This window comes from Protopterus annectens, chromosome 5.part0 (assembly GCF_019279795.1).
Source record: "Protopterus annectens isolate FY-2018-M chromosome 5.part0, PAN1.0, whole genome shotgun sequence".
In the NCBI taxonomy this organism is placed as follows: domain Eukaryota; kingdom Metazoa; phylum Chordata; order Ceratodontiformes; family Protopteridae; genus Protopterus; species Protopterus annectens.
The window spans coordinates 314,286,855-314,311,366 of record NC_056735.1 but is presented as its reverse complement, the minus strand read 5'-3'; the positions used below and the strand labels follow the sequence as shown (position 1 = coordinate 314,311,366).

At 40.3% G+C, this 24,512-nt stretch overlaps 1 protein-coding gene across 1 annotated transcript in view; it reads right to left on the bottom strand.

Annotated features, from left to right (window-relative positions):
* LOC122802607 (transmembrane protein 272-like) overlaps positions 1-17,808 on the bottom strand; it is a 322,220-nt gene extending 304,412 nt beyond the window's left edge. Inside the window, exon 1 of the mRNA XM_044072294.1 lies at positions 17,557-17,808. The gene's annotated coding sequence lies outside the window, so the exon portion shown is untranslated. The remainder of the gene's footprint in view (positions 1-17,556) is intronic.
* Between the last annotated feature and the right edge of the window lie 6,704 nt (positions 17,809-24,512).

The window sequence follows — 24,512 nt, the reverse complement described above, 5'->3', positions numbered from 1 at the left end:
TAGGATTAGGATTAGGTCTCTGTTTGTAACCTTGTTACTATATTGAAAAAAAGTAAAATTATTTTGGCTGCTTGAAATGCGTACCCAATATAAACTTGAGTTAATGTAAGGTATAATGGTAAGGTAGCAATATGGCAGGTAAATCCCAGTAAACTTAGGGAAATAACTTTCCTATAAACTCTAATGCCTCAGTCTCAATTATGAGTCACCCTCCTTATATGGACATAAAAGACTTTTAATTGAACTCTCTGGTTATACAATAAAATAGTCGTTGGTTCAAGATGCTTGACAATCTCGACATCAAACTTTAAGCTTTAATAGCAAAGTAACAGAGCTTCATTTAAGTATTCTGTTCCCTTCTCAGGGCAGTATATGTATGCAGTGCCAAGGGACTAGCGTTATCAATTACAAGTTATATGCTCCAAAGGTAGTATAAATCAAACTACCTATAAATGCCCATACCTTAATAAAGTCCAATGTAGTCCAAATTCACTCAGCCAAAAATTCACTCAGGTAGCTTGGTTCTTCTATACGCTCGTGTAGTACGCTTCTATGAACGAGTGAAATAACCAGCGTACAAAACAGGTTTCCCTACGAAATCTTTTGGTTCGTTAGTTTCAATAAGTGCGCTCTCTATAATCAGTGCAGCCGATGCTGCGCTTCAGTGAATAAGCAGATAAAAAAGCATACAGAGTAGTTTTCCTACAAATGTCTTTCAATTAGTTAGAGTCAATAAATCCAGTCTCTCGTTGAGAGTGCAGCCGACGCTGCTCTCTCAAGTACCCACAGCAAGCGATAACACTTTAAAACTTCATGAATAAAAGGATCGACCCAACATTGATGCGATATGATATAAAAGGCTTTTATTAAACAAAACGGCAAGCGCTTTCACCCAGAGGCTTCATCAGGCCATTAAACATTACATTTTCATTAAAAACTACATCTTAAATACTATTATAATTAATGACATCACTTCCCTCAATATCCTGTAATTACTATAATTACTGAAGTTCAATTATCTTAAAGGTGCATCATTATTTCTATTTAGTGCAACCCTACATATTTAATATTTAAAGAAAGCTAGCAACATATAATATAATACATATTTAAGAACATATTGGTGTCACAATTAACGCCATAAATACTAACTATGACTAATGCATAAAGAGTATGATACTCTAATAATTTGAATACTGCAATGAATCTGTATTTGTTAAAATATAAAATATAAAATGTATTTAAGCATAATTCATATGTATATATCTAGAATATATGTAAGTATACACATACTGAAATATAAACATAAATGTAAAAATAAATATAAATATGAATAAAATATTTAAAATGTGTATGTAATTGATAAATTACTTTACAGTAATATATAAATGTAAATGAATATGTATGTAAATAATATGATCAATGTGTATGAAAGTGTATCTATGTATAAACATATATAGATAGATAATACATGCATACCATAAATAATAATGCCAAGAGTATCTATGTATAAGAAGATGTATCTAAACAATATGTATGGAGGTAATAAAACTAACTATACCTATGCTATATCATGGTAAATATGCCAGATTAGCAGTACAGCATAAATCCACATACACAAACATTTGTACCTAAGAACTTATACATATATACTGTACTTGCAAAACAGATAGGCAACGAGAGACTGGATTTATTGACTCTAACTAATTGAAAGACATTTGTAGGAAAACTACTCTGTATGCTTTTTTATCTGCTTATTCACTGAAGCGCAGCATCGGCTGCACTGATTATAGAGAGCGCACTTATTGAAACTAACGAACCAAAAGATTTCATAGGGAAACCTGTTTTGTACGCTGGTTCTTTCACTCGTTCATAGAAGCGTACTACACGAGCGTATAGAAGAACCAAGCTACCTGAGTGAATTTTTGGCTATCTGAGTGAATTTGGACTACATTGGACTTTATTAAGGTATGGGCATTTATAGGTAGTTTGATTTATACTACCTTTGGAGCATATAACTTGTAATTGATAACGCTAGTCCCTTGGCACTGCATACATATACTGCCCTGAGAAGGGAACAGAATACTTAAATGAAGCTCTGTTACTTTGCTATTAAAGCTTAAAGTTTGATGTCGAGATTGTCAAGCATCTTGAACCAACGACTATTTTATTGTATAACCAGAGAGTTCAATTAAAAGTCTTTTATGCCCATATAAGGAGGGTGACTCATAATTGAGACTGAGGCATTAGAGTTTATAGGAAAGTTATTTCCCTAAGTTTACTGGGATTTACCTGCCATCTTGTTACTATATGTTCAAGACCCGGATGCCAAGAAATTCACCATAAGAGCAAAGAGCTAGAAGTGAGTTCTGGCATCTATTTCGAGAACTCATAATTAAAGGTTACAAGTGGAGACCCAATCATACTTCTTTGTAGTGCATGGAGTTTTATCTACTTCATGTACTGATGGTTAAAGAAAAAACGCTAAAGTGTTTGACTGGTAAAAGCACTTAGTGAGCACTGTCAGACAGTAGCAGTATGCCTACAACTGTATGTGTTTATATTTATGGAAAGGACAGAGGAACAAAACTAAGTAGATTTTTTTAAATAATGCTGTAATTAATGTTAAATGTTAACAGAATGATGGGTTTTGCATCAATATGAATTTTTAAACAATAAGAACAGTGAAACTTTGTTTCTGGCAGTTTTGACTGAGTATAATTTTTAGTGATTTACCAGAAAACCAAATTTATGAGGAAGAGGACAAAAATATGACATGAACTGAGCAACAGTTGAAAGGTAGCAGAAATTAAGCTGTTCTTATGTCTGCTACTGTCGCTTGTCTGCTGGCACTGTTAGTGCTTAGTGCCTTGTTCGGGATCCGATATTGACAGCTCTTAGGTATTTTCTTCTAAACACTGTTAATATTGTGGCTTACCCTAGAGTTGTGCTCAGCTAACGTATTTTTTTTCTCCTTACACAACAAACTCTTACACATCTGTACTGCATGTGCTAATTATCCTGAGATGCTACACATGTTCTGGTAGGTAAATAAAATGTATGCTAATTTATACAATTATTGTATATAACCATGATTCCAGAATAACAGATTCTATGATGGCTGTGTTTTCTCTTCAGACTCCTACTGGATAGATGAGAGGGAGACAGGTAGTTATTGCCTGTGGATATATCTTACCTCATTTGGAAGTTATCAACACAATCTTCATTATAGTTACTGTTAGCAGTGGAAGGAAGGAACTAGTATAGTTAAATTAGCCAACCTTCTTTGCCTGCTGCTCATCATACCAATAAGCTACCATAGGTAATGTGCACTGCAGGGCTTTACAATATCAGCAAAGTCCACTGTTAACCTTACACCACTGTCCGTTTGCATGCATGTGTGTGTATGTGTGAATGTGCGGGTGCATGTGTGTGTGTGTGTGTGTGTGTGTGTGTGTGTGTGTGTGTGTGTGTGTGTGTGTGTGTGTGTGTGTGTCTTTGTATGTGTAATAAGGAACTGTAGTTTGCAGTTTGCCTTGGAAAACCTGGTGATCCCTTAGGATGATCTGGTGACTGTTGATAAGGATAGGAAAGTGTGGTCTACCTTTCTTGGCAAGCTACCACTGCAACCCTCACAAAGTCAGTTTGAGAATGATGTTTATGATGATGATGATGTTAGTGAAAATGTTTGATTAGTGACGTGTACTAAAATAAAAACAGTATCTTGCTGACTGCCAGGCAGATGGTGGTTATTAATAGCTGCACCCTGAAATGTTGTTTTACATACAGTATCCAGATTTTGCAAACATATACAAGGACGTATCATAGCAAATAATCAGCAGAGATTTTTATTGTCAGTTTGTGTCCTTCCAGGATCTCAGATGTTGCCTACACAGTTAGGATTTTCTAGGAGTGAACCCCGATATTAGGCATCATACTTTTCTTGAGTTCTGACCTAAAATCAGGACTTTCTTTCTGATTATTACATTGACAAATAAGTGAGCCTTCAGGATCAAATAAACAATCATACCCAAGCTTTTTGAGCTGTTCTTTTGTGTGTGTGCATGTGTGTGTGTGTGTGTGTGTGTGTGTATGTATTTTTCCTAAACAGATTATGATTGTATCTTGGATTGTTTCCTGCATTGAGCCCATTGACTGCCAATGTAGACTCCAGTTTCCCTGTGACGCTCACGCGCGCACACACACACACACACACACACACACACACACACACACACACACACACACACACACACACACACAAACACACATATACACACACATGCAAGTTGGATAGTTCACCTTTGGAACGTGAGAGGAATCCAGAGCTCAAAGTGAAAACCTATATGTACACAGGGAGGACACACAGACACTGCTGTGAATGAACTCCAGTTCAGAACTGAAACAGAGTACCTAGTGCTGTGAAGGAGCAATGCTAACTGCTGTCATGTTTTAAGGTTACCACTATACCACCTGCATCTGAAAGAGTACCCAGTAATAACATTGTAAAGTCATGTTTTAAGGACACCACTGTGTCATCCAGTTCTGAAACAGTAAGCATCAATAATATTGAAAAATCATGCTTTAAGGATACCAACATGGCACACAGCTCTAAATCAGAATGCAGCAATAATATTATAAAATCATGTTTTAAGGTCACCACTGTACCACCCAGCTCTGAAACAATACACAGCAGTAACACTGTAAAAACATGCTTTAAGGACACCACTGTGCCACCCAGCTCTGAAACAGTACACAGCAGTAAGACTGTAAAATCTTGTTTTAAGGACACCACTGGGACACCCAGCTCTGAAACAGTACACAGCAGGAACACTGTAAATCATGCTTTAAGGACACCACTGTGCCACCCAGCTCTGAAACAGTACACAGCAGTAACACTGTAAAATCATGTTTTAAGGACACCACTGTACCACCCAGCTCTGAAACAGTACACAGCAGTAACACCATAAAATCATGTTTTAAGGACTATTATTCATCTTCTGCTATCATTTCAAAAGTTATGCTTTCCATAGCTAACCTTGTCAATCATCATTCGAACAAGTCGTACTGCCTACAGTTGCTGCTAAATGTGTGATATTGTATGCCATAGAACATCACCAAAATACATCCTTACATTTGTGGATGGGATTTGTGTTAAAGAAAAAATGTTGCTGGATAGAAACAGCAATTTGCAGTAATCAGCCAGAGACCTGAGTGTTGTTACTGAGTTCAGTGTTTACTGAGCCGTGGTTTAGGCGAGATATGTGTAGGGATTGAGTGTGTGTCATACCTCTCAACCTCTTACAGCAAGAAATCTGGACAAAGCCATAAATAAAAGTGGGACAAAGGCTGAAAAATAGGGTCAATTATTAAACATTGCTCTTACAAACTTGGAAAGTTGTTAGAATAACAGGTTTTGCATTAGCATGAATTTTCTGAAGGATATGAAGTCTGAAACGCAAATGTCTGTCATTATTTTCTAATGTTAGTCTTTAAAGAATTATCACTTATTTGTCAAAAAACTGCAATTTTATGAAAAACAGACCAAAAATATGAGGCCAAAATCTGGACATTCTGCAAAAATCTGTACAGTTGAGAGGTGTGTCTGTTTAATTATTCAGCAGAATGATTCACTTCTCATATACTGGGGTATTAGTTTTTTATTTTTTAAACTTTGCATTTAATTAAAAAAATCAACTATTATCCTCCAGTGGGACTACAGATAGATTAAAAAAGAGATACATATTTTGATGCCAAAAGAATGTAATACCATTGACTTTTTAAAGAACTGGAGATGGCTTTTAAGAGTGAAAATGCTTGCCTATCAAAACTGCAGTGCTTCCATCTTTAATAACTAGTTGTATTATGAAGGGCTGTCATACACAGAACATTCAGAAACAGGTTATCAGTGGCAGTCCCTTTCATCAAGGATAACGTGTATCATGGCTCGCTTATGAGTCCTGCTGTGAATGAGCAACATAGTCATGTAGTCAGACATCAGTCCACAAATACTGCAGATGTTTTCATATTGAAGAGCGATCTACTGGTTGATTTCAGAATCTAGTGGTACAACAGGAAGAAAGCATTTTCGTCTCTTGCACAAAAGCAACATTTAAAAAATTTTTTTTTTTAATATGACAGTGCATATGATGGAATTTTGCTCCCTTTATGCATCACGTTACTAGTAATATATGCCTACATTTACTAATTAGATGTTTAAAAAAAGAATAGGTTAAAAGGAGAAGAGCTGGGTGGATAAGCTTAAAGAGTGGAATACATTTCTACATTATTGCAAATAAAATGCAATGTAAAAAGCATTTAAAAGAGATCTACAAAGGTAGAGATTATAGAAAGCACCAGATGTAATGTATGGAGGGGGTGCAACTAATAGCCTCATGCTGCAGGAGCCGATGTGCCACCTACTTTCCTTATTTTGTACAGGGTCCTGTACATGAACAGACAATGATACAGTCCCTCCACCACTTTATTAAATTCCCAACATTGCCATTTGTTTATTACTGGTCTTTACATATGTGGTCTGAAAATATTGCCATGTCAAAAACTACAATTAATCAAAGTATGTGTGGATTAATGGCATTACTAGTAGGCTTTAGAGCTTGTCAGCATAATATGCAAACTGCCTGCCTACACTTGGATGGTCAGTAAGCTGTGATATAAAAACATATATGCTAACACAGACAGAACGGATGTTTTGTCAAAAGAGGACTTTCAGAAAAGGCACAGCTTCAGATAGTTATACTAATACCAATGATACCTGTTTCCCTTATTCCATCTTTGTGTGTGTGTGTGTGTGTGTGTGTGTGTGTGTGTGTGTGTGTGTGTGTGTGTGTGTGTGTGTGTGTGTGTGTGTGCGTGTGTGTGTGTGTGTGTGTGCGTGTGTGTGTGCATGCGTGTGTGTGTGTGTGTGTGTGTGTGTGTGTGTGTGTGTTTGTGTGTGTTTGAAGGTATGTGAGGATCATGAGCTGTGCTTCCAAAGGCACAGTGTGGATACTCTTCTGCTATGGCTCTATTTTAAATGGGATTAACTTCAGTTTTGAAAGACATCTCCTCTATGTACTTTTGACATTTGTTGACTGGGAAAATCCACTGGTCTTGAGACCCATTTTCAGTGGAGGCCCGGGGAGAAAAACTCCCAAGTTACATGAAAAACATTACATGAATTTGTAAGGAAACAATTACTTATAAAGCAAGTGAAGTAATACAGAAAACTATCTAAACAGCACATATGTTGTAAAAAGGCACAATAAAGTATGAATGGAATGTTAGCATGTAGGAAAATGATACAGTTAGAAATATTTAACAGTACAGCTCAATTTTTTTTGGGGTGGCGAGTAGGAAAAGGGAAAGGTAAGTGTAGTGGGAAGGTAGAATTAAAGAGTTAAAGGTAAGATAACTATAGTTAGAATCTTATAGCTACGTGGTAGGAATATGTAGATTATAGGTGTCATATTTAATGGTAGTATTAAAAGCAGAAAGTGACAGAGAAGAGAAAATGTGTTGATAGTTGTACGGATGTGTGGACTAGGATACTAAAGATTAGGGATAACTCATATGGTGTAACAATATGACATATACAAAAGTATATTTACTATGTGAAACAGTTTTGCTATATTAAGGAGGCTGTGGATATGTGTTGCATGTGGAGCTGGGGTTATCAGTGAGATGTTGTTTTAGTTTTCTTTTAAAGGAGATTATGTTGTCTAATTCTGTAACTGATGATGGGAGGGCATTCCACAGCTTAGTTATGGAGTGGGAATAGAGGCAGCTACCTGCTCTTTTACTAGGCTTTGATACTTTACATAGGTGTTTGTTGTTAGAGAGCAGATTTCTGGATGGGTTTATAAATGAGTTTATGGGTAAAGGTAAGTTGTGTGTAATGTAGGTAATGTGCAAATTCTAGCCAGTTTAGTTGTCTAGTGGCCTGACAATGGTGGGTGCGATTTGGTTGGGCTGATGAGAATTTTGCAATCTTATAATAACAGGACTGCACTTTGAGTTGCAAAGAGTTGTGGAGATTGGTGAATATAGGAGACCCATATAGTAAAGTTGGAAGGAGAAGATTTGTCTAAGTATTGTTTGTTTCTGTAAAGTTTGTCTAATTTGAAGTGAGTATTTTTTATTGTGTTAGTAATATGCAGTTCAAAGCTAAGTTTGCTGTTAAAAGTAATTCCTAGCAGTTTGGCCTGATTTACTAATTCTATTTGGGTTTTGTTTATGGAAAATATAGTAAAGTCTGTGGAAACAGGTTTAGATGCAAAGATGAGTAGTTTAGATTTATTAGGGTTAAGTAATAACTGTGATTGGTTTAGCCAGAGTTCTATGGATGTAAAGGCCTTTTGTGTTAACTTTTGGAGGTCAGAGAATTTATTGGAGGTACAGATTATGGTTGAATCATCTGCATATTGTATGGTAGTATAGTCAGAGGGAACTTTACATACATTTATTAAAATGTTGAATAGTAAGGGTCCTACGACTGACCCCTGGGATACTCCTATGTTATTTGGGAGAAAACTAGAGAAGTTATTCTGCCATTTTTCTGACTGCTGTCTGTTTTCCAAGTAACTAGTGAACCAGGTTAGGGTGGCATCAGAGCATCCTAGTGATTGCAGTTGCTGGATGTTTGATGTGGGAGACTGTGATGAATGCTTTTGAAAGATCCAGTAACAGGACTGATGTAAGTAGGTTACTATCGAGGGCGTTATAGATGAAATTTTTGAAGGAGACTAGGGCAGTAATGGTACTGTGGGTTGAAAACCATGTTGTGAAGGGGATAGTAGGTTGTTGCTGATTAGATATTCAAACAGTTGTTTGTGGATGCATTTTTCCATAATTTTAGATAGATGGAACAGTATGGAAATGGGTCGAAAATTAGATAGGTCATGAGAGTATCCACCTTTATAAAGTGGGGTGATTATTGATTTTTTTCCAGAGCTGGGGGACTGTGTGTTCTGTGAGTGATGGTTTATAAGGATACTTACTGGGAAACCTATTGCCTTAACACTAATTTTGAGGTATTCTGGGGGGGGGGGGGGATTATCAGCAGATAAGGAGCCTAGTTTCAATTTGTCAAGTAATGTTTGTATTTGAGAGGTTGCTACAGGTTGGAAGTTAAAGGATGGTATGGAGCTGATATTGCCTTGAGGTATGGTATGGTGGCTGGGTTAATGGGTGTTGGGGTATTGCCTGCATTTACTAATGTAAGGATAATATCAATAACGTTTTTATTAAATATTTCAGTGATTTCAACTGGGCTTTGTCTGGAAATGGAGATGGGTTTTGGGTGCTGCTAGGATTTAGTAATGAGTTGACAGATTTCGAGAAAAGTCTGGGATTATTACTCTGGGTGTTTATTTGTTGAGAGAAGTAAGTCTTTTTGTCCTGATTAATGGCCTGTTTTGCTTTGTTTCTAAATATTTTGAAGGTGATTTTGTTGGGTGGAGTCTTATCGTTTCTTCATTTGTGCCATGCTCAGTCTCTATTAATCAGTAGTTGTTTGGTTGACTTAGATAGACAAGGAGCATGGTTATGTTTAACTCTCTTTTTTCTTATGGGGGCTATGGAGTTAAGGTTATTTAGAAAGACAGTATTGAAATAATGTACTGCTTCATCTAAGGGAAGATATTTCAATGGGTTCCAGTTTAGTGTTTGTAATAGGTTGCAAATGTGAGACTTGCTAAAACTGGCTAGATTTCTGGTATATTTGTATAAATGTATGCTTGGGGTGGAAGTTGATAGTCCGTGTATCAGGGCTGGTAAGTGGTCACTTAGGGTGTTGGGAAGCATGTTGGGATTGGAGTAGTATTGCGGGTGGGATACTAATATCCAGTCTTCCAGTGTTGGGATATTGGGACCTGGATGAATATAGATGATGGCAATAGATATCTGTTTATGGTCATTGAAAAATAGTGATGCTAATAGGATTTCCGTATTATTGAAGGTGATCAGTAAAAACAAAATGAAAACTCCAGCAAAGCTAGAACTTCAATTAAGTGACCTCCCAAACCTCTTGTATCAGAGACACATGGGATATATGCAAATGATCCTTATGAACATCAGGTGTTTCAGCTAATTGGCAATTCTGAATGCCCATGACTTGTTTTGTCATTTTAATGGACAATTTCAGGCCAATAAAGACAAACCCCACTAGCTGTGGATATGTATATTTTGGCCTTGTTATGACCTCATCAGCACAGCACAAGCAGAGTGTTTGACTAAGCATTAGAAACACAGGGCTGTTATACCCAGCTGATGTCCATTATCATTAGGATCACTGCAAAAATATCCCAAAGAAGAAACTAAAACAATGAGTGAGAAGGTCACTGAAAAACCAATCAGTAAAAACAAAATGAAAACTCCAGCAAAGTTAGAACTTCCACTGAGTGACCTCCCAAACCTCTTGTATCAGAGGCACATGGGATATATTCAAATGATCCTTATGAACATCAGGTGTATCAGCTAATTGGCAATTCTGAATGCCCATGACTTGTTTTGTCATTTTAATGGACAATTTCAGGCCAATAAAGACAAACCCCACTAGCTGTGGATATGTATATTTCGGCCTTTAACTAGGCCGAACTATACATACCCACAGCTAATCAGGTTTGGGAGGTCACTCAGTGGAAGTTCTAGCTTTGCTGGAGTTTTCATTTTGTTTTTACTGATTGTTATTTTCAATGACCTTCTCACTCACTGTTTTAGTATATTATTGAAGGTTGGAACTATTTTTGGGTGGGGTATTATGTTTAAGTGGTTACGGTATATTAATGCTAGGCCTACCCCTTTCTTATGAAGTCTATCTTTTCATAATATTTGATATCCAGGGGGAAGTATTTCTGTGTCTGATATCTGGGGTTTGAGACAGGTTTCTGTTAGAGCAACTATATCAGGTGTATACTGTGTAAGCCATGCATGGAAGTCAGATACTTTGTTGCAGATACTATGGATGTTTAACATCACGATGCAAAGGTCTTTTGGTGTTTTCACTGGGAGTGATGTAGAGTTGTTAATATGTTGTGTGGGAGAGGGTCCAGGGTTCGAATGAATATCTCCACTTTGGCATAATAATGTGAAGATAGTGGTTTGGATTGTGGATGAAATGTTGTTAAGTATGGACTATGCATATGAGATGTACAATTGTTTGATTTTAGGTATATTAAAATGCAGTTTGGTCTTGAAAGTGGTGGTGTCTCTGTGATTGAAGCGTGATGGTGAAATAGAGCATTTTGGGATGAGTTATGGTATACGTATGCTGTAGTTTTTGTTGGGGTTAGTTGATGTAGTTTGGTGTTGTGAAAAGTGAGGTGGTAGAGAGTAATTAGGTTAAAGAAGGTTAGGGATGTTACTAGTTAGAGTGTGCATGATGTGAGATGTAGGAGGGTTTTAGTTGTTTTGGTGAGGGGTGTGGATGAACTCAGGCGGGCTTAGAGCCTATGAGGAGGTTGGAAAGAGTGGCCTGTGATGTATAAAGCTAGAGACAGTGGGGGCGGGAGGTAATTGGTGGCAGGGTTGGGAAGCAGAGTGAGTGGAACAAATGGAGCAGGCTTGCCCCTGTAGGGCTGAGAGTGAAAAAAAAACTATCAGTGGAGGACTAAGTCCGCATGTGCACTTGTTTCCACCCCTTCCTGTAACTAGTCTAGTCCAAATACAGATTTGCTGTATCCAGGACTGTTTGTAAGCTCCTGAGCCTCCAAAGCCTTTCTGTGTTGGAGGGAAGCCTTCTAGCTTATCAGTGGGAGTGGTAAGCACTAGGTACCCTATCTACCACATAAGGAGTGGTTCTGGCCAAGAAATTGTAGTTACTGGCCATTTGGGCAATTTTTCCATGTCTCTCAACTTTCTGATTTAAAAGCCGTATTTGCATTTGTTTCTTTCCTGTAACTAGTCTACTTCAGATACAGATTCTTGGGTTTAGCACTTGAATTTGTTTATTCATGCTCAGCACTTGTTCAGAACTTGTAAACACCAAATAAGCTACAAATTACTGCATCCCTTAACTTTCCTCATTACCTAGAGGAAAACAGCTCTTGTACTCACTTTCCTCACTTGTTTAGAAGAAAATAGTTTTTTATTCAGGCATGTCCAAGGGCCAGCTCCCAGTTTTCTCTCCTGTCTATCTGATGAATCTGGGCATCTTGGGGCAATGCAGAAATTGCCTCATGTACACAGACAACCCTCTCCTCCTACCACCCAACACTACAACCTGTGAGAGATGCACTTATCTAGCCAAACTGGAGGTAAAGCTCTCTTCATCCAAGACTGAACTTGACAGTCAGTAGGAGAAGGTAAACACTTGCACCACACCACACTCATCACATAGTCCCACTAAACCTACACCACCAAAATCCACACATAGAAACACAAAAACATTCACAGAGGCATTCAATAATAATCTGCTCAAGCAAAGAGAACTGCAAAGCAGAAATGCAATCAACCTCCACCCCCCCAACACAACCCAAATGACACATAGCCCACAGACTCAGTGTGCCACTCAACCACAGCCCATAAGGCAAAACAACATACCCAACACACTAGTCATAGGTGACTCCATAGTCAGGCACACTAATGTCCCACTCACCAGGCTAATCAAGGAGAAGGTTACTGTCAGCTGCCTGTTGGGTGCCAGGATCCGCCACATAACCCAAGCACTCAGGTCACTCCACAACAAGTACAAATATGACTATGTCATTGTCCATGTTGGTGTGAACAACCTGAGATGTACCTCCCTGGACTACATGAAAAGAGACATGGAACAACTCTCCGATCGTGTAGCCTAGGCAGGTATGACCCTAGCCCTGAGTAGCATCCTGCCATCACCCAGAATGATACCGCAGTACAAGGACAAAATGATTGACTACAACAATTGGCTAAGCTTCTGGTGTCATTCTAAGGGGATCCAGTATCTGTCTGCCTGGGACGACATGGTCGACAGACCATGATGCTTTGCCAGAGATGGCTTGCACCTGTCACCCCTGGGATTTCGGATACTGGCTAAGGCTCTTGTCCCCCCTGTAGTGCCTTTTTTAGGCAAGGTTCAAATGACAAATTCACCACTGTAACAGGAACAGGCAAGCAAAAACTGAGGGTAATGCTACTCAGTGCTAGAAGTCTAAATCTCAAAATGCACTCACTCAAGGCACTCCTTAAAATGGAGAACATCGATATCTTTGCAGTGACTGAGACCTGGTTCAAGGCTCTAGAGTGCACCCCTGCATTACTAGGCTGTACCTCATACCACACTTTTCGGCCATCTAACCTGGACCAGAACTCCAAAGGTGGAGGTGTGTCCATATTTATTAAGGATATCCACACCTCCTGGCTAGTTGCTCAGCATAATGCATCCGAGGATATCCAATGCAACTAACTCTGGGCAAAACTGCAATTCAAATTGTAGCTTGCTACAGATCCCCTACCATGCCCCAAGATTCCCACCCCTCTTTTCTTGATATACTGGAAAATATTAGGGTTCAACCAAACACCCTAATAATGGGCATTTTCAACTACCCCATCATTAACTGGGAAAATTACTCATGTACCAACTCCTTCGCTCAACGGTTTCTGGAATTCATAAATTCCAATGCCCTAGATCAACTTATCCACACCCCAACCAGAGGCAGCAATATCCTAGACCTAGTCATTACCAACAGGAGTGACTGGTGTTCCACACCTGAAGTCAACTCCTCATTGGTCAGATCCGACCATAAGCTAATCACCCTAGATATCCACATCCCACCCCCACCCCCCATTAAGGAAACCACAGTAAAAAAATGTCTCCAAAGCCAACTTCATGCTTCTTAAGACAGAAGTGGCAAACTTCATGACACCCATGCAGATGGACAATACAGTTACGACTGCTGAATCCTACACAAATGCACTCTATAAGCACTTACATGAGTGCGTGGATTGTGCTATCTCGAACAGAACCAAGACACTATACTTCCAAAAAAAGAAGCCAATCTGGTGGTCCCCTGCCATAAGCAAACTCTACAAAAGAAGGAAGAAACTGATGCAAAAGAGAGTAAAATCCCATGAGTGGAGGAGCTCCCTGGTCAGGTTCAGTAAGAAGTTAAGATCCCTTATAAGATCCTCCAAAGCTAGCTACGAAAACAAAATCGCCACTGATTCTAAGGACAACCACAAAGCATTCTATAACTATGTCAAGAATCTCAATGGCAACACCCAGATCTTCTCTGATTTACAGCACAATGCCATGAAAATTACAGAACCAACTGATATTGTCAACATCCTGGCAGATAGGTTCAGTGCTAACTTTACCCCCCTCTCACCCCCCCAAAGGGCCCATATCTATACAGGAAGAATGCAGAGTCCCTATAATCACAATTATGCAGGTAAAAGCTGCACTCTCTCTAAAGCCAAAAACACAGCATCCATGGGACTGGACAACATCCAAGGCTGCGTTTTACATGAACTTCAGAATGAACTGGCTCCCCACCTAAGCACCATGTTCAATCATAGCCTCACATCAGGCTTTGTGCCCACTGAATGGTGTACAGCAAAAGTTATCCCACTCCACAAAAGGGGAGCCACCACTGATCCCGGGAACTATCACCATATTAGCCTGATGAGCCTGGTCTGTAAAGCCATGGAATGCATCATCATGGAACTCATAAACAAGGACATTGGTAACCTCCAAACTCTGGACCCCACCCAGTTTGGGTTTGTGAAAGGCAGATCATGCCTCCTGAACTTGATCGACTTCTTTGAGGCAGTCACCAAAGCTGTAGACGAGGGTAAGGTGGTTCACACAGCCTATCTTGATCTTGCCAAGGCTTTCAACACCATCCCCCATTCTGGAATTATAGATAACCTCAGTAAACTAGGTATAAATCCTTAAGTCGCAAGATGGGTTGCCAACTGGCTTGCTGACAGAACCCACACTGTAAAAGTTGCAGACTCCAAATCTGACTTCAAACCAGTGACAAGTTGAGTACCACAGGGTTCAGTCCTGGGACCTCTCCTGTTTGGTATCTACTTCTCTGAAGTACAGGCTAACACAGAAGGCCTTTGGTTAACAAAGTTCGTAGATGACTGCAAACTAGGAGCCATAGTAGAGTCCCCAAATGATGTGGACATCCTACAGAAGGGCCTTACTGAGACAGATGCCTGGTGTCAGAGCCATGGCCTCAAGCACAATGCCAAAAAGTGCATTGTCATCCCCTTTGGTAAAAACTCTGTACAAATGAACTATCACATAGGCGGCAGTCTACTTAATGCCAAATGTGTGATAAGAGACCTTGGTACCCAGGCGGACAGTAGTCTCTCCTTTGGAAATCACATCGCCACAGTAGTCAGGAAATCCTTCTACATGCCACACCTCATCACAAAAGGGTTCTCATCCAGGAAAAAAAGAGGTCATTGTTCCCCTCTACTCGACACTCATTAGACCCATTATAAAGTACAATGCCCCTTTTGGAATGTACCTCACAAGAGATCTGCAGCAGCTGGAAAGGCCACAGAAGTACATCACAAAGAGGATTACTGACCTCAAACAGATGCCCTACACTGACCATCTGAAAAAACTCCAGCTTTACTCTGTAGCATATCGCCTACTCTGAGGTGATCTCTGCCTAACATATCCAAACCCAGAGCTGTTGGACATGCTGCACCTAAAGAAAACAAAATCCCTCCAAGCTACATGCTCTAGGGACCTAAACTTGTCACCACAATAAACAGGACATGCTGGAGGGATAGATTCCTGTCCCAGAGACTTCCCATATTCTGGAACAAGCTACCCATCTATGTCATGGAAAGTTCCTCATTAGCACTCTTCAAGAAAAATCTTGATGAGTGGATGGGAAATAGACCCTGGGGATCACTTCTGTGGTTCTACTGCACAGGGGCACAGGAAAATAACTTTCTTGGGTGGCGTAAGGCAGGGAACCTTGTTGGCTAGACTTACTTAGGCCCTTGGGCCAATAGCCTAATACCTACCTATGAACATATGAACCTATTAGTAGGCTGATATACAGGCGGGTAGTGCCATGTAGTGGTGACTATGAAGAATTTACTTTAACCAGATATTGACCTGAGCTTAGGTTGGAATCACTTTTAGGGGCACTAACTGTTGTGCACACCGTACAATTAGAGAGAAAAAAATGCTCTAATCTCTGATTATGTATACAACAACAGTATTCACCTATGTAAAAAGCTTGAAATGGTAGCCTTATTGTTCGTTTTCTTTTAGTGTGAGACCTGTCCCGCAACAAGTGAGTGGTCGAAATCTATTTTTGTTTATGTCCTGGAAGGGGGGGGGTCTTCAAGGAGAAAATGCTGTGTAATCACCTAGAAAAGACAAAAAAAAATCCCCCAAAACAGTAAGGTTATAAGCAGGGAAGAGGTAATACAGTAAGATGTACTCAGAATAAATAACACAGATACACAGTACAAGGAACTGGTATTCAAGCAGAAATAATACTTAACAGAATGAAGTCGTATTTTAAGGTATATATAGATTCAGATTGCACCCTAGCAATATAATTCAGTAAGAATTAGTCTTGGTTACACAAGCAAAGCTTATGGTAGCAATGCACAATTTAAATAATAAACAGATGCTGTGTAGCCCATTCGCTGCTTTGTTGTTGTATGGTAACATGTTTCTAAGATAGTATTTGACAGTTCTTACTGTATCATTTATTTGATTCTTCTCTGCATTAACAACACAATAGTTATACACATTGTGGATCATGCTCCTATTTCACAACCTCATTGTACATATTGTATTCAGATTAATTAACCATCTTCTTCTTCTTCTTCTCCTTTCGGCTTTTCCCGGTTAGGGGTCGCCACAGCGGATCACCTGTCCGCTCATGATTGGCAGTGGAGTTTTACGGTGTCGAGTTGCCGGCCTGGCACCTAACCTTCTACGGAAGGCACATGCACTCACGCACTCACACCTAGAGCCAATTTAGAGTATCCAATCCACCTACAGCATAAATTAACCATACTGTTATAAAAAAGGGCTAACATCTCTAATAATGACGGAACAGTATATATGCATGATTTCTACATTGCTGGAATGATGTTCAAACATTGTATAATGTTGTGAAAATATTACTATCTGAAGCCTAAACATTACTAGTATAGTAACTACTTTTTGTTACACTATTCAATAATGAAAATTCCATTTTGTGCCATGAAGGCATAATAACTCATCAGCTTAAGTAGTGTTGTATCTATTTATCAGTACAACGAACATAAGCAATAATTTATCTTGAAATCTGATTGGATAAGTCTCACATCTTCTTAACTCATTTGTTTAATTAAAAGTATCCATAGCATTGCCAAACTCTTCAAAATAGCAGACGTGCCCTCAACTAATCATAACCTTTTCAGTTCAGGAGACATTACCTAGGGCACAGTTGCACTTTCAAGCAAAATACACACACGCACACACATACACACACACACACACACACACAAACACACACACACACACACACACACACACACACACACACACACACACACACACACACACACACACACACACACACACACAGTGAAAGCTTGTTACAACCTTACCTGATTTCTGTGATCAGTTGATTTTATGGTTTTCTTTTCAGATCCTAGAGCTTGGCTGTCTGTAAAAGTCTTGTTAATAATCAAAATAAAGTAGAAGAAAAAATAGCAAATGAAATGAACAACCAGCTATGCATGTCCTTTTATATACTTTGAAAAGCTAGTATTTTTGAGAGATTGGCATTGGAATTGTCATCTGTAGGAAGTGTAATCCTTTGAAAATGTTCACTGACTGGAGAAAGGTGTGTAAAGTTGTAAAACTGGCTTCCTGTTGATTCTCTGGTCATTTAACCCCACCCACATTTTACTGTGTCTGAGAAGCGATCTCTTATTACTCCATATAGCTGAAGCTTGTCATGTTTCTTTTTCTGTTTCTGATTTAGAAATTCTGATAGGAGTTAGAGTAAATTATTTATACAGCATTGCCATGTTTGAATGTTTATGGTATGATACATGAAACAGCTCAGACTGAAAATAGTCTAATTTTTGAATTCTGTGGCTGTAGTAGACATCAGAAGGACTACAAAACAAACAAGATGTTTCTGGACAGACATAGCTGGCTTTTAAGACATGGTGGTACAGTGGCAGAGTTGTTGCCTCACAGCAAGAGGTTCTCCTGTTTGATTCTCGGCTGGAGCGCCTTCTGTGTGGAGTCTGCATGTCCTCCCCGCGGTCGAGTGGCATTCGAAAGACACGAGTAAATGGGCGTGCCTTCGTTGAAGGTTGGGGGTCGAGCTGGCACCTCGGCACTCATAAAAAACTACTGCCAATCATTAGCAGACCGGAATTCCGCTGTGGCAACCCCTAACCGGGAAAAGCCGAAAGAAGAACAGAAGAACAGGCACCAGCGAACCCTGTGGTCGCTGGGGGGCCCCTGTTCCTGGGGGGTCCCCATCTACCACAGGTTATTTTATCTTGATATTTTGTAATACCTCTGTAAAACCAACAAAATCTAGTACAGCAATCTTGAATACTTATGAACCTACACACCAGGTGGGTAATAACTCGTGTATATCTCCTTTAAATGTCAAATATATCTCTAGTTATAGTAACAGTGTTTTATCAAGTAACAGGCATCACAATTCCATTAAATATTGTACAACTGACATAATGCCCCTGGCTTAGTTAAACCTTGCTGGTGGACATTTTATCTACTAAAACCAATAGTATAGCTAGCGTTAGGTACCTGCATTATCTGTGCTGCGGGGGGGGGGGGCTAATCATCCTTGACTGTGTGGTGGCCTCATAAAAGCTGCTGCTGGTGGTTGGGGAAAAAAGAGGAGGAAAAAAATATATACATTTTTTGATTACCCTCTTTAACATGAACAGAGCTGTGAGATGACCCTCTTAAGATACAGTTGATAATGGTCTCTGCTCTCAGCTGTACCCATTCCAAAACCAGCTCTGCACAGATGTCTGTTTATACAGACAGCTGCTGTAGGTTATGTGGGGGGGGCGGTCTGGGGATTGTGCAGTTATGACTTCTTTACTTTTCATTATAGCCAAACCTTAGAGGTGTGTACCAGCGGTCATTGTAACTTCTGTTTGGGCTGAGGCTAGTGTGATCATTGTTTCTTTCACTTTTCTCACAACCCTCAGAGGTGTACAAAGACAGCTTCTATAGCTTGTGTAGGGCCAGGAGTAACAAAATAGAATGCTGTAATCATTACTTTTTTTTCACTTTCCCCATAATCACACATCAGGCACATATACAGGTGCCTTTGGGGGGTTAGGGATGAGGAGTTATAAGGCATGCTACGTAAGTCAGTAGACCCTTGAAATACATGAATGTGGTAATTTGAATCTCTGCTTTCATCCCAATCTAACATCAAAGAGATGCATAGGCAATAACTGCCTTTTTTTGAGGGGTTAAGGGGGCAGGCAGTATTCCCAGATTGGACCTGTGTATCCTCACAACAACTGGCTTATTAGTCTATTGTGAGATACTATTTTAACAGCTTTGAATATTAAGTTTGGTCATAACTTATGTCTTCCTTGAAAGGAAAACAAAACAAAGATAATGAATTATTTTCTTATCATGATGTATGTTTAGACCACTACTGGATTAAAAGGTTGGGAATTTGGAAAATGCATCCCAACGCATCTATAACCCTATCGCTTCTTGGTCCCTGGCCTATTTGAATTATTTCCTAAATGTCTATTACTGTGCTGTCTTGCTCAGGGAAGATGTGTTGAAAGGATACAAAGAAAACTAAAGCTGAACCAGAGGAATGACATTCTTTCCTTAATCATAACTTCTGTTTAAGTCATCATTGGATGAAAAGGTTGTGTAAAAAGAAAAAAGAAAGTTTAAAATACACATCAGAGCACACAGAAAGTTATTACTTCTTACAAAATTGGAAAAGTATGCAAAATGTGAGAAATGGAGGAAAAAGGAATGTGCAGGGTATGGGGATACCAAGACAGAGGAAACAGAGTGGAGGACTGGAAGGTGCGTGTGGAGGAGAGGTTGAAATGGTAGGCCTAGGGTGCCATTTCACCTAAGTCCATTCCTGTACATAGGGTTGTCATGTTTCACTGTTGCAACTAAATGCCAATGAGAGATGCACTTACCTAGCCAAACTGGAAGCAAAGCTCTCTCCGGCCAAGATTGTGCTAGAGAGTCAAGAGGAGAAGGTTAACACCTGCATTACACCTCAAGCAACTCATAGCCCTTCAAAACCCACACCATCAACACCCACACGTAGCAACACTAAACCCACATATGCGGAGGCCCTTAACATTGACCTGCCCAAGCAACCAAGACCTCCGAAGCCAAAACGCAAACAAACACCAGTCACAACCAAAGTGACACATAGCTCACAACACCAGTGTGCCACCTAACAACAGCCCCTAAGGCAAGAAAATGTACCCAACACTTTAGTCATAGGTGACTCTATAGTCAGGCACACTGATGTCCCACTCACCAGGCTGAACAAGGAAAAAATTACAGTCAGCTGCCTGTTGGGTGCCAGGATCCGCCACATAATGCATGCACTCAAGTTACTCCACAACAAGTACAAATACAACTCTGTCATTGTCCATGCTGGAGTGAATGACTTGAGACGTACCTCCCTGGACTACATGAAAAAAGACATGGAAGAACTCTTGGATCATGTGACCCAGACAGGTATAATCCTAGCCCTGAGCAGCATCCTGCCTTCGCCCAGAATGATACCACAGTATAAGGACAAAATGATTGACTTCAACAATTGGCTAAGCTTCTGATGTCATTCAAAGGGGATCCAGTATTTGTCTGCCTGGGAAGACATGATCGACAAACCACAATGCTTTGCCAGAGATGGTCTGCACCTGTCACCCCTGGGATTCAGGTTACTGGTTAAAGCTCTTGCCACCCCTATAGTGCCTTTTTTAGGCAAGGTTCAAAAGATAAAACCACCACCGTAACAGATACAAGCATGCAAAATCTGAAGGTAATGCTACTCAATGTTAGAAGTCTAAACCTCAAAATCTCGAGGCACTCCTAAAAATGGAGAACATCGATATCTGTGCAGTAACTGAGACCTGGTTCAAGGCTCCAGAGAGCACCCCTGCAATACCAGGCTACAATTCTTACCACACTTTTCGGCCACAAAACCAAGACCAAAACACTAAAGGTGGAGGAGTGTCCATATTCACCAAGGATATTCACACCACCAGGCTAGTTGCCCAACACAATACATCTGAAATTCTCCAGATGCAACTAACACTAGGTAAGACTGCAATCCAAATTGTAGCTTGCTACAGATCCCCCACCATGCCCCAAGATTCTCACTACACCTTTCTAAACATACTGGAAAATATTAAGATACAACCAAACACCCTAATACTGGGTGATTTCAACTACCATGCCATTAATTGGGAAAACTACTTGGGTACCAACTCCTTTTCCTAACGGTTCTTGGAATTCATAAATTCCAACGCCCTGGATCAACTAATCCATTGTCCCACCAGGGGCCCCAATATCCTAGACCTGGTCATTACCAACATGGGAGATAGATGCTCCACACCAGTGGTCACCCCCTAATTGGTTAGGTCTGACCATAAGCAAATCACCTTTGACATCCGCATCCCACCCCCAGCCCTCAGTAAGGAAACCTCCTTAAAAAACTTCTCCAAAGCCAACTTCATGCTACTGAAGTCAGAAGTGACAAACTTCATAACACCCACGCAGATGGGATCTGGACGTTCAACTGCAGTATCCTACACTAAGGCACTGTACGAGCACATCCACTAGTGCATGAATCGTGCCATCCCAAATAGAACCAAGATGCTCTTCTCCAAAAAAAAAGGAAGCTAATCTGGTGGTCCCCTGCTATAAACAAACTATACAACAGAAGGAAGAAACTGTTGCAGAAAAGAGGAAAATCCCAGGATGCAAAAAACTCCCTCACCAGCCTCAGTAAGAAGCTGAGATCCCTTATAAAATACTCAAAAGCTAGTTACGAAAATAAAATTGCCAAAGATTCCAAAGACAACCACAAGGCATTCTATAGTTATGTCAAGAATCTAAATGGCAATGCTCAGATCTGCTTTGAGCTACAACAGAATGGCATTAAATATACTGATCCCAAGGATATTGCCAATATCCTGGCAGATCAATTTAGTGCCAACTTCACCCCCCCCTCACCCGCTAAAGGGCCCATCTCAATACCAAAAGATTGCCAAATTCCGATAATCACTGCCACACAAGTAGAAACCGCACTCTCCAAAGCTAAGAATACAGCATCCATGGGACCAGATGACATCCCAGGCTGTGTACTACATGAACTACAAAATGAACTGGCACCTCACCTAAGTGTCATGTTTAATCATAGCCTCACCTCAGGCTTTGTGCCCACTGAGTGGCGCACAGCTATGGTTATCCCGCTCCACAAGGGAGGATCCACCTTGGATCCCGGGAACTACCATCCCATCAGTCTGACAAGCCTGATCTGCAAGGGCATGGTACGCATTATCATGGCACTTGTAAACAAAGACATTGGCAACCTTCAAACACTGGACTCCACCCAGTTTGGGTTTGTGAAGGGCTGATCTTGTCTTCTGAATCTGATTGACTTCTTTGAATCAGTCTCCAGAGCTGTGGACGAGGGTAAGGTGGCCCACACAGCCTATCTGGACCTCGCCAAGGCCTTCAACACCATCCCCCACTCTGGAATCATAGATAAACTTACTAAGCTGGGCATAAATCCCTACGTCACTCAATGGGTTGCCAACTGGCTTACTGTCAGAACCTAGACTGTAAAAGTAGCTGACTCCAAATCCAGCTCCAGACAAGTGACAATTGGAGTAACTCAGGGTTCAATCCTGGGACCACTCTTGTTTGGCATCTACTTCTCTGAAGTACAGGCCAACACTAAGGGACTCTGGCTAACAAAGTTTGCAGATGACTGCAAACTGGGAGCCATTATTGAATCCCCAAATTATGTGGATATTCTATAAAAGGGCCTTACAGAAACAGATGCTTGGTGCCAGAGTCATGGGCTCAAGATTAATGCCAAGAAATGTATAGTTATCCCCTTTGGAAAAAAAAACATGTACCCATGAATTACCACATAGGTGGCAGGACACTAAACATTGAAAGTGTGATGAGAGACTTAGGGACACAGGTGGACAGTGGTCTCACTTTCGATAACCACATCGCCACAATAGTCTGGAAATCCTTCTATGTGGCACACCTCATCACTAAGGGCTTCTCATCCAGGAAAAAAGGAGGTCATTGTCCCACTGTACTCATCCCTCATTAGACCCATTATAGAGTATAATGCCCTGTTTGGTATGTACCTCACAAGACATCTGCAACAACTGGAAAGGCCTCAGAAATACCTCACTAAAAGAATCACAGGCCTAAAGCAGATGCCATATGCTGACCATCTAAAAAAACTCCAGCTATACTCTGTGGCATATCGTCTACTCAGAGGTGATATCTGCTTAACATACAAGGCCATGTCAAACCCTGAGCTGTTGGACATGCTCCACTTAAAGAAATCCCAATCCCTCAGAGCCACACGCTCCAGGGATCTAAACCTTTGTCATCACAATGAACAAAACATGTTGGAGGGATAGGTTCCTGACCCAGAGACTCCCCATACTCTGGAATAGACTGACCATACATGTCAAGCAGAGTGCCTCATTGGACCTCTTCAAAAGGAACCTTGATGATTGGATGGGAGATAGGAAATGCACCCCGGGGTTCATGTCAGTCATGCTGCTAGACAGGTGTCTAGAGATGTAAATATTGTGGGAAGAAATATCCATGGAATTGTTATGGCTAGGCTTGCATAGGCCCTAGGGCTGATAGCCTAGTACCAACCTATGAACCTATGTAACTGTAAATGTCCCTCTGTGAGATGGGACAACATAGTGTGGCACATAAGCCTGTTGTAATGTAAGAGCATTATAGTTGCAGGTCAGTCAGTGCATACTACTCCTAAAGGTTTGCAGCATGAACTAAAAGGTTCATAGGTTCATAGGTAGGTACTAGGCTATTGGCCCTAGGGCCTATACAAGCCTAGCCAAAAAGGTACCCTGGCTTTTGCCACCCAAGAAAATTATTTTCCTGTGCCCTTGTCAGGCAGAACCACAGAAGTGATCCCCAGGGTGAATTTCCTATTACCCATCCAATCATAAAAAGTTTTCTTGAAGAGTGCTAATGAAGAGCTCTGTTTGACATAGATAGGTAGTCTGTTCCAGAGTATGGGAAGTCTCTTGGACAGGAATCTATCCCTCCAGCATGTTCTGTTTATTGTGGTGACAAGGTTTAGGTCTCTAGAGCGTGTAGCTCGGAGGGATTGGGATTTCTTTAAGTGGAGCATATCCAACAACTCTGGGTTTGACATAGCTTTGTATGTTAGGCAGATATCGCCTCTGAGTAGGCGATATGCGATGGAGTAAAGCTGGAGTTTTTTGTGTTGGTCTGTGTAAGGCATCTGTTTGAGGCCAATAATCCTCTTTGTGAG